The sequence below is a fragment of the Arachis ipaensis genome, chromosome B1, assembly GCF_059453495.1.
Source record: "Arachis ipaensis isolate K30076 ecotype BB chromosome B1, ASM5945349v1, whole genome shotgun sequence".
Classification (NCBI taxonomy): Eukaryota; Viridiplantae; Streptophyta; class Magnoliopsida; order Fabales; family Fabaceae; genus Arachis; species Arachis ipaensis.
Window position 1 is genome coordinate 147,006,629 of NC_142436.1, and position 10,971 is coordinate 147,017,599.

Below are 10,971 nucleotides of genomic sequence, written 5' to 3' on the forward strand. Positions count from 1 at the left end.
TGAGTTAAATAGTTTCAACCAGTAATTCAAAACACATGTTAAGTGTCAATATTTTTAGCGTAAAAAAGTGAACAGTTGGTTAATATTGATTAAAATATAAGATAAAAAAAATTAAAAAAAATTAAGAGACTAATATTTTTTTATTGATATTAATCAAATACTTTAGCCAATATCTTATTTTTATATTTTTTTTTGTTTGCACCAGGTATCCATTAGGCCGGTAGCCCAATGACTAATCCTTCGAATACTGTAGAGGTAAAGTGGGCGACCCTCCCAAGCAAGCAAACTCTATTCCCATCTTCCAGTGAATATCGAACTTGGGAGAGATGGTTAAGGGACACAGACCCTCATCCATCTGTGCCAACTTGCGTTGATTATTTTTATATTATTTGAATTTAGGATTTTGAAATGAAGGATTAAAATTTAATCTTTAGTGTTTAGAATTAATTAAGTATTTGTTAAAAATAATAAATAGGTTTATATATTAATTATTCTTTTTGTCTTTTTTTTTTTAACATACTTGTTTAATTTTTGCATAATAGGAACTTTATTGTCAACGTGCTTTAATACGTATTACTAAACTTGACTATACTCAAGAACTTATTTTCTTGAATAGATGTTACCATGGGAATGAAGCATGAAATTTACTACTATCTGTAAGAAACCAGCTCAGTCCAAAAGAAAGTGCTCCAATTTGTTGTTCGTGTGGGGGCAGTCAAACAGTTTAAAAACAAAAAGAAAAAACAAAAACAACAAAGGCCAAGAGATAAAAATAGATTCGCTCAACCTTTTTTTTTAATTTATATTATGAAGTGTAATTTTTTATTATTTAATATTTTTTCTTGATTTTACTCAAATAATATATAATGAAAAATAACACTCAATAATAATATTAATTTTAAAAAATTGAAAAATTTATTTCTATGATACTTTGTATTTTGTTTGACCAACTTTGAAGACTGTGAATTGTGATGTTAATTTAGTAATTTAGTAATTTTATACGTAGATTTAATTACGTAATGTTACATCAGTAAAAATAACTATCTTTTATATTAATTACGTGAATAATTATTCAATGATAAGTTTAGAGCCAGCACTTTTATTAAAATTTGGCCAGTATTTAACCATCAAAAAAAAATAATTAATCTTACATCATTAGATCTCATCTCACATCATTCAAAATATTGATAATGGCTAATTGATGACTAAACATCACAAATTTTGCTGGCCTTAACACTCCTCATTATTCAAAAAACAGATATAATTATACGACTATATAAAATATTTTACATGATCAACGGATCAAAATTAGATTCTAGAGTATAATTTGAACATAGTTTGGTTCCATTGCATAAGATTCCTTGTTCCCCCATTCCTCATTTTGCGTACATATATTAATAATATTATATATATTGTGAGGATTTTGTGTTCCCTCTTTGCGGCACCTTGAGTTATAAGAGAGTTCCCAAATAACTGCATTTACACTTACAAACAACCATGCCGTGCCATCCATGGCAAACTACAAGTAGCAAAAGAAAGACCTTAAAAGCCACGAGAGTTTATAATAATTAATCTGACGACCCAACATTATTATTACTCTTCCACGTGCAATTCCATCCACACGGGTCATAATTGTCATCACACTAATAATTCTGTCATCACTATTATTGTGTAAAAGGACATTCTAATTTCAATAATGAAGTTAGTCCAAAAGGTAAATTATATAATTAAAATTTCATTAGTGATTATTTCAATTTGACCATGGAAAATTGGGTTTTATATAACCCCCACGAGCAACATTGAGTTGGACACAACGTAAGAGGACCTCTTTCCAACTCTACACCCAACATAATAAATTTAATAATAAGAGATCATAATATATAGTCAGTATAATTTCTCAAAAGTTGGATAGTTTTGATTATTTTTAATTAAAAATATCTTCTAATGCGAAGAGAATTGTAAAATGACAAAAGGAGGGATTATTATTATTTTTTTTTTGGGATTAATTATCACTATTAAATTTATAATGTTGATCATGTGTGAATTTCAATATTTTGAATTTAAAAATAATTAAATTTTTTATTTTTTTATTTTATCAATTTTTATTTTAAAAAAATTTAATCTATTTTTAATATTAGTATGTAACTAAATCAATTTGTGAAATAATCTCAAGAGTAATGATTAAGTCTCATAATTTATTTTTTTACTTTTTTAATATTTAAATGAATAAAAATAATTATATTATTACAAACTAAAAATTAATTATCTATAAAAATATATATTAAAATATAAAATATATATATTAACAATGAGTTAAAAAATATATGTATTTATATACAACTACATGATAAAAATATCAAAATGATAAAAAAAATTAAAAATTAAAAAAAAATTAGAAAGAAGTAAGACTCAAATGGTCATTCAATCTCATCAAATTCAAATACATTTTTTCTTGACATGATATATAATGGTGCTTGCTGTTCTTACCCCCGGGGCCTGGCCTTGATGACGTCATCCAAGTATGTAACATTATTGATGGGCCTTTGGACCTGTCGCTGTCAGGTCCATAATTAGAAAAAGCCCACTAACCTCTCCAAGCACCCAGGCTCCACATATTATTATTATGAATAGGATTATCATCATCATTACTACTATATTAGTTGATATATATATAAATCGCTAAGTAAAAGCTTTCTATTCTACCATGAAGAATGATTGATATATATTATTACTTAGTAGCAAAAAGCTCTCGCTACGTTCCTTCACTCTCTTCATCTATCTCAAAGCTATTCATGAAACCAAAAGAAGCCTTCACTAAAGGTAACATTCAATTTTAGTTCTCTATATATAACTATACCTTTTTCACTTTAATGCATAAATATTCTTGTACTTGATAGCTACCATCTTTATTCTTTAATTATTTTCTATGATCAAATACACAATGAATCATATTATTAAACATATTGCACATTATTCTATATATGATGCAGATGATGATGATGGCTATAAAACTAAGAACTGAATTTGGACCACAATGTTCCCCTGCAGAAGCAGAAGCTTCATACTAAGCAGCATGGTGCTATCTTACCTGAGCTTTTTAATTTACATTATAATAATTTCTAAATAATTATAATAATCCCCACCCTAGCTACAAATGTTGTTGTTCATTTTTATTTTCTTGACCTTGTAAGACCTTTTTCTTGACCTTGTAAGACCTAAAACCCTGTGTGTTCTCCTTCTTTTTGCTTCCATGGAAGACACTATGCCAAAACTTATTGAAATAGTGTTTAATCTCTTCCTTTCCCCATTGCCACCTAACTCTTCTTCTCCTTCCTTGTCTATCCCTCCTGAGCTTTGCCAATTTTATTTGGCCTGCATTTGCAACAACAATAATAATACTATGTTATTGTCCTATCGAGTCTAGTCATTGGTAAATTTTATTTATCAAAATATTTGATAAAAAAAAATAGTCTAAATTTATTTTATTTAATATTTATTAATTATAATAATAATTAATAAATATTAAATAAGATAAATTCTGATTTTTTTTTTTATTATTATTCTAGTATTAGCGTTTTATTTAATGGCGTTTGAAATTTGAATAATGATTTGTACTGTACTTTCTAGCGTATTTATGTTGTCACAATACATAGGTTTCTTTAATTTGTTTTATGTGTTGTTGGGTTTAGAAAGAGTATTAGAGTATACATGTTTTTGACAGAGTCTATTATTGTTATTGATTCTGCCTCTGTCCCTACGTGTAATTTTTTTTTTTTGTCTTTCTATCCAAGGAAAAATAAAATAAAGCATCCATTAGTCAAAAGATGCTCATTGACTTTATTATAGAGCCCAATTCCTCCTAATTTAGTAATGCACAATGCGATTCAAGGGGCTAATTTTTTTTAGGTATATGTCAGATGAGTGATATTTTTTAATATGGTAATTTTGAGTATTTTTTTAAAGTATAGAAGGTACAGAAATTATTGAATCTGATTTCTCTACTTAAAAATTTTTTTGAAGTAAAAACCAGAGGATTTGATTTTTGTACATTTTACAAATTGAAAATTTTAATTTTCGTACTTCTTATAAATTAGATGGTCCGATTTCTGTACTCAAAATTGATTGATGTCATATTTGAGAATAACACTCCAACAATCCATAATCTAAAAAAAATACTATTTTTAACTCAATATAAAAATAAAAAATGGACTCAAGGCACTATTTTAGAGAAATAGATATTTTAAAATTAATAGTTAAAATAGTCCGAAAAAATTATGAATCAATTTTTGGTACTTAAAATATTAGATGTTTTAAATTGGTTATTGAAAAAAAATCAACGGTGAATCAAATCAGTCATTCTCTTAATTAAACGATAATACGTTAAAAAATAATTATATTATGTATTATTAATTTATTATCTATTTATTTAACAGAATAATTAATTTGATTTATAATTATATTTTTTTAGAGATTAATTTAAAGTGTCTGACTTTTTAAAGACTAAATCAACACATTTCTAATTCTTTAGAAATCATTTATGACTATTAATCCAACGTGATTATCTCAAAGAAAGAAAGAAAAGGTTAGTTGGTTATTTATAGTAAATGTATTTTCATAAAACACGAGAAGCTTGTCTTTTTTTTCACTTTTATATGCAATTTGCCAATGATAAGTTTTGATAATCCTACATTTACACAGGCCACAAAATTCCCATACTTCGTTATTAAGCAAAATTTAAATTGGGTTTTGACTTTATCGGATCTTTCTTTATATAAAAAATAAAGAAGAAAGAGAAGAGAGGAGAAGGGTTTTGGACCACCATTTTTCCGTCGTTTCTAGTAGGACTTATTTTTAATGTGACTCTAATGAAAAATATTATATAGTGAAAACTTAGGTGAAATTGACTTCATGTGAAGTTAATATCTAAGAGCCGTTAGATGAAAATTTAGTCAAATCAATCAAATTATCTAATAGCTCTCAGATATTAATTTTACGTGAAATTAATTGCACATAAGTTTCTACCATGTTACATTCCTAAGTGTGCATAATCTTGGTATGATATCTTTTGGACGGAACATAATACAACACACACATGTGCGCATAGCAAATCATATTCACGTTCAATATTAATTCTATGGGTCACACAATTGGATTCTCTCCTTTTTTTTTCAATTATTTGATAATATATAATTTTTTTATTATTTAATATTTTTGTTCACATGTTTTCTTAGTCACACTTAAAACATATGAGATAAAAAATCATATTTTAATAAATAATTGAAGAAAAAATTAAAAAAAAAAATCTATTTCTCCACAACAATGACCTTCCATCGGCATGGATGAACAATTTTAAGTATTTTAGAAATGTCGATGTTCTAATAGTTTTAGTTATTGATTTCGGTTAAAATTACCTAATTATTAAAACATACACCGGTGTTTTTGAAATTTTTGAAAATTTTTCAATCGAAGAATAATTGGATGGAACTATTATTAGTTTCTGTTCCAATTCGGAAATCATTATAGATCAGATTCTCCATTTATGGCTAAAGTCCGCCCCCGTTACCATTCTTCCATTAAAAAAAAAGATAACCTAAATGAGTGCACGATAATTAAGTGTTTATATTTCCATTATTATGTTAAAATCAATTATCTTATATTTGATTCCAACATATGCAGCACGAAAAGTACGTGCATGAGAAATGCTAGATGAATAATTGTTTGTAACTAAGTCTTAATTAAGTTCTTAAATAACTATATATTAGGTTTTCTAATAAAAAGTAACAATACATAAATTTTATAAAATTAACACATTTTTTTTAAAGGAAAGCTTTTGAATAACACATAGTAATTCTGAAAAAGAAAAGAATAAATGTGTTGAGAGGAAAAAGAAAAGAAAAAGAAGAAAAAGAAAAAAAATCAAAAGAAATAAAAAATGCAGAAAAAAAAATATAAAGCAAGTAAGCAACATAGGAAAAAGATAGAAGGAAGATAAAGAAAAGAAAAAATGCTAACATGGAAAGAATGGAAAAAGAAGTTGGAAACTTGGTAGAAAAGAGACGTGTTTATTTAGCATTTTGTATTGCTGGAATTAATAAATAGTTGTAATTGTTGATGCAAGAAGAATTTTATTATGAGTTGAACTCATGGAGAAAAAAAATAAGAAAGTTAATTAATAAGGATAATGTTATGGTGCAAAGTACTTTTATTTTTCAATTAAAATTACATATTGAAAGGTATCAGCTTTCGGAGAGAATTTAGAGAGAGGAGAGAAAGACGAATGGGGCTGAAAGTATGTGTGTATTGAATTGAAGCAAAAAATTTACTTCTGTACACATGAATATTAACATTTATAGACACACTTGAACCTTCTAGCAACTAACTTGATCTATGACAGCTAACAGTTGAATAACTGAATACTGGCCTAGAAGCTTCTGCTGAGTCAGCAGGACCCACTAACTGAACAGGACAGAAGCAGAGTAAGCATTAGAGCACGTGGCAGAGCAAGCTATTTGCTCAACCTCTAACATGATCTCTAATTTCCTTCTCTTGCAATTTCTGTTAACCTCTAACACCATCTCTAATTTCCTTCTCCTGCAGCTTTCTTTTGTTTGGCAACATCATCTCTAGCTTTCACTTTCTGCTGAACACTTGCAACTTGTTGTTGGTCATTGACATTGAGTTTGCTTCTGAAGTGTAAGAAGGCTTCAGATGAAACATCCTTTGTGAAGACATCAGCTATTTGCACAGCTCCTGGAATATGACTCACTCTAATTTCTTTATCATTAACATGATCTCTACCAAAATGGAGATCGGTTTCAAAATGTTTAGATTTGGAATGCAGGATGGGATTTGCTGCTAACAATACAACACTTAAATTGTCACAGTACAGTATTGGTGGCTCAGGAATAGGGAGTTTTAACTCAACCATCAAGTTTCTTATCCAAACTAATTCTGCTACTGTATTTGCCATGCTTCTATATTCAACTTCAGTACTAGATCTGGCCACAGTTGTCTATTTCTTCGATGCCCAGGAAACCAGGTTGGAGCCAAGGAATACACAGTACCTACTAGTTGATTTTCGATCTTCTAGGTCTCCAGCCAGTCAGAGTCACTGTATGCAGTGATCCTCATAGAGTGTCCTTCTTTATATGCAGACCATGACTTGCTGTTCCATTTAGATATCTCAACACACGTTTCACCATTTTCCAGTGTGAATCTAGAGGGAATTGAACAAATTGAGCAAGTTTATTGACAGCATAGCAGATCTCAGGCCTGTAATAGTTAGGTACTGCAAACTGCCTATGACAGATCGGTAGAGACTTGGGTCGTTGAAGCTTGAACCTCCTAGGGCTGTGATTTTTATTGTAGAGAAAAGAGGCGTGTGGCAGCCTTTGCACCCTACTATGCTAGCCTTCTTCACCAACTCTTCAATGTATTTTTGCTATGTGAAGACCAAACCTGCATCTTTAGTTTTGGTGACTTGAATTCCAAGAAAGTAATGTAAATCATCCAAGTCTTTTAGAGCAAACTTCGAGTTTAGCTACTGGATGACTTTCTTGACCAAACTGGCTGAGTCACCTGTTACAATTATGTCATCTACATACACAAGAACATAGGTTTTTAGGTTGTTGCTATCACGAACAAACACTGCTATGTCTGACTTGGTTGCAGACTAATGAGAGATCCTCTTGCTCATACCCTTGGGGCTGCCTCATGTATACTTCCTCGGTGAGGTCCCCATGCAAGAAGGCATTATTTACATCCAACTGCCTAATTGTCCAGGACCTTGACAATGCAACTGAGAGCAGCAGTCTTATTGAGGTACGCTTGACTACCGGGCTGTAGGTTTCTGTGAAGTTAGAGCCTGACTTTTGAGCAAAGTCTTGAGCAACCAACCTAGCCTTGTACTTCTGTAGAGAGCCGTCTGCATTATACTTGATTCTAAAAACCCACTTGCTTCCAACTGCATCTTTATTTGGGGGAAGTTTTACCAGCTTCCATGTATTATTCTTGATTAAGGCCTCATATTATGTGTCCATTGCTACCTTCTATTCAGGGACCTTGAGGGATTGCTTAACACTTCTTGGTTCTACACTTGCCAAGAAAAGTTTAGGCTTGACTATTCCAGCCTTACCTCTGGTTATCATTGGGTGAATATTTTGTGTAGGTATTGGGCGTAAAGGTTGATGGTCAGTAGTAGGTAGGACAGTCTCAATGTCATTGATTGGGATAGGAATTGGAGCTGAGGAAGGTGCTATAGGGAATTGCTGGCTGACTTGATGGTTACTTGACTGCAAGGGACTGATATTGTTGCTTGTTGCAGGCTCCTGTTGGCTATTTGAGAGATTGAAGATGGTTTGAGGATGATTGTTAATAGGGATAAGGTTTGGGAGTTTTGGAATTTTTGGAATTGAGTTTTGAACTTCTGGGGCTCCTAGTTGATTACTATTGTAAGATTGTTTGTAAGGAAACTGGTCTTCAAAAAAACACTACATTTGGTGAGATGATAACCTTTCCTTGTTGGGTGAGACACTTGTACCCTTTATGGGCAGTTCCATAGCCAATGTACAAGGAGAGGACCTGAACTCTAGTTTGTGCTTGTTGTAAGGCCTTTGGTGTGGGAAACACAAACAGCCAAACACTTTAAGGTTTTTATACAAGAGTGGCTTTCCAAATAACTTCTCAGCTGGCGATAAACCATTTAGAATAGGTGTTGGTAGTATATTAATGAGCTTGACAGCAGTGGTGAAAGCTTCCCCTCAGAACTTTGTAGGCAATGATGTTGCTGCCAGCAGAGTGAGTCCCATTTCTACCACATGCCTATGCTTCCTTTCAGCTGAGCCATTTTGTTAATGAGAATGAGGACAAGAGAACCTATGCACCACTCCTTTATCCTGCAAACTTTTTGATAAGCTAATATACTCAGCAGCATTGTCACTTTGCAGTGATTTTAGTTTAGTGTTAAGTTGCAATTCAACCATTTGTTGGAAGTTATCAAAAACTGTTTTTAACTGAGCTATAGACTTGATTAGGTATAGCCAGGTAAATTTTGAAAACGCATCAATAAAATTTACAAAGTACCAGTTTCCATTTCTATTTGGAAGGGGAGCAGGCCCCTAAATGTCTGAATATACAAGTTGCAAGGGGTGTGTGTACATTGTTTGTGAAGAGGGGAAGGGCAACTGATGTGATTTTCCTATACAACAAGATGAGCAACTAATCTTTTCGGGTGATGCAGTGATTTTGCAGGTTTTTAATACTTTTGAGGAGTAAACTACCATTTCTACCCATAAAAGTTGAAAACGCTGACATATTTACCCATAGAAAACAAAAATTACCATTTGTACCCATAAAAAATGATTTTTACAAGCAAAATTATCCAAACCCTAAAAAATTAAATAAAATTCCTAAACTACCCTTCTCTCCACCACTACCACTATCATCTCCTCCCCTCCCCCCTCTCATCTCCCTCTCTCTCTCTCTCTCTCTCAATGTTTCGCTAGGGCAAGTCCTGCAGGCTTCGATGGTGTAACCAGCTCTCCCCACCCGTGGAGCATCGGGCCTTCACCCCCGAAGAGGACGACACCATAATCAGAGCTCATGCTCAGTGTGGCAACAAGTGGGCCACCATAGCCCGACTCCTTTCCGGCAGAACCGACAATGCCATTAAGAACCACTGGAACTCCACCCTCAAACGCAAGTGCGCCTCCATAGGCCCCATCGACGATCCTCACTTCGCGCAGCCACTCAAATGCTTCGTCAGCACCAGCACCGCTATACCCGTGTCAACGGTGGTGGTGAGGTACTCGTTGCCGATGCTGATGGTGATGACGAAGGTGGCAGGCCGTGGCCCAACTCATCCATGCCCTTCACCACTTTGAGTTCCCTGTTTTTTATTTTCTTCTCGCTCCTTTCCATAACTCAATCTTCAACCTCCTTAGGCAAAGACCCGAACTTTAGCTTCAGCTCCTGCTGCATAACAAAAGCATCAACTATAGTGTTGCTGTTATTGCTTATATTAGTAGTTGTAGTAGCGGCAGTTTCAACTGAAAACCCTAATCTCCTGAGATCGTTGATTCCAATATTGGAGTTGGGAATTGGGGTTAGGGTTTGGGGTACACTAGGAGGAGGGGCAAACGGATTATGAGTCAACCCGAAGAGATTTTGCAGGTAAGAGAGAGTGTGGGGGAAAGGAATCTGAAGATGGTTCTGTTGTTGTTGATGATGGTGAAGCCCTTTTCTGGGTTGAGAATTCGAAGAAGCAGAAGAGAGAGAAAAAAGCAAAACACAGAAGAAAAGCGAGAGAAAGAGAAAGAGGAAGAAGTTGGCAGAGTTGACGGATTATGGCGGCGGCGACGAGCTCAGTAAATGGAAGGAGAGAGAGCGAGGATGGGTTAGTGGTGGTGGTGGCAGTGGTGGGGAAAATATGAGAACATTGAGAGAGAGAGAGAGAGAGAGAGAGAGAGAGAGAGAGAGAGAGAGAGAGAGAGAGAGAGAGAGAGGAGAGGGGGAGGGGAGGAGATGACAGTGGTAGTGGTGGAGAGACGGGTAGTTTAGGAATTTTATTTAATTTTTTAGAATTTGGATAATTTTGCTTGTAAAAATCATTTTTTATGGGTACAAATGATAATTTCTGTTTTCTATGGGTAGATATGTCAGTGTTTTCAACTTTTATGGGTAGAAATGGTAGTTTACTCTACTTTTGAGAGTACATTATGATTTGGATGGCCTAATCTAGCATGTCAAAGTAAAGACTCATCCTTATTTCTTACTGCAGAGACATAAGCAGTTGGTATTTGTGTGTTATGAAGATTAGCAAACTTATAGAGGCCTCTTTCTACTGTGCCTTGAAGCACAACATTCTTTGTGTCTTTGGTATTTATGCAGCACCTATCATCATGGAATTCAAAGAAAATCTTGTTGTCAGCAAAATTGATGGACACTCATCAAATTCTTAGTAATTTCAGGAAC

The 10,971-nt window shown here is 32.9% G+C and overlaps 1 pseudogene; it reads left to right on the plus strand.

Annotated features, from left to right (window-relative positions):
• Window positions 1-8,727: 8,727 nt before the first annotated feature.
• LOC107614991 (transcription factor MYB44 pseudogene) lies at window positions 8,728-9,881 on the plus strand (annotated as a pseudogene).
• Window positions 9,882-10,971: the final 1,090 nt, after the last annotated feature.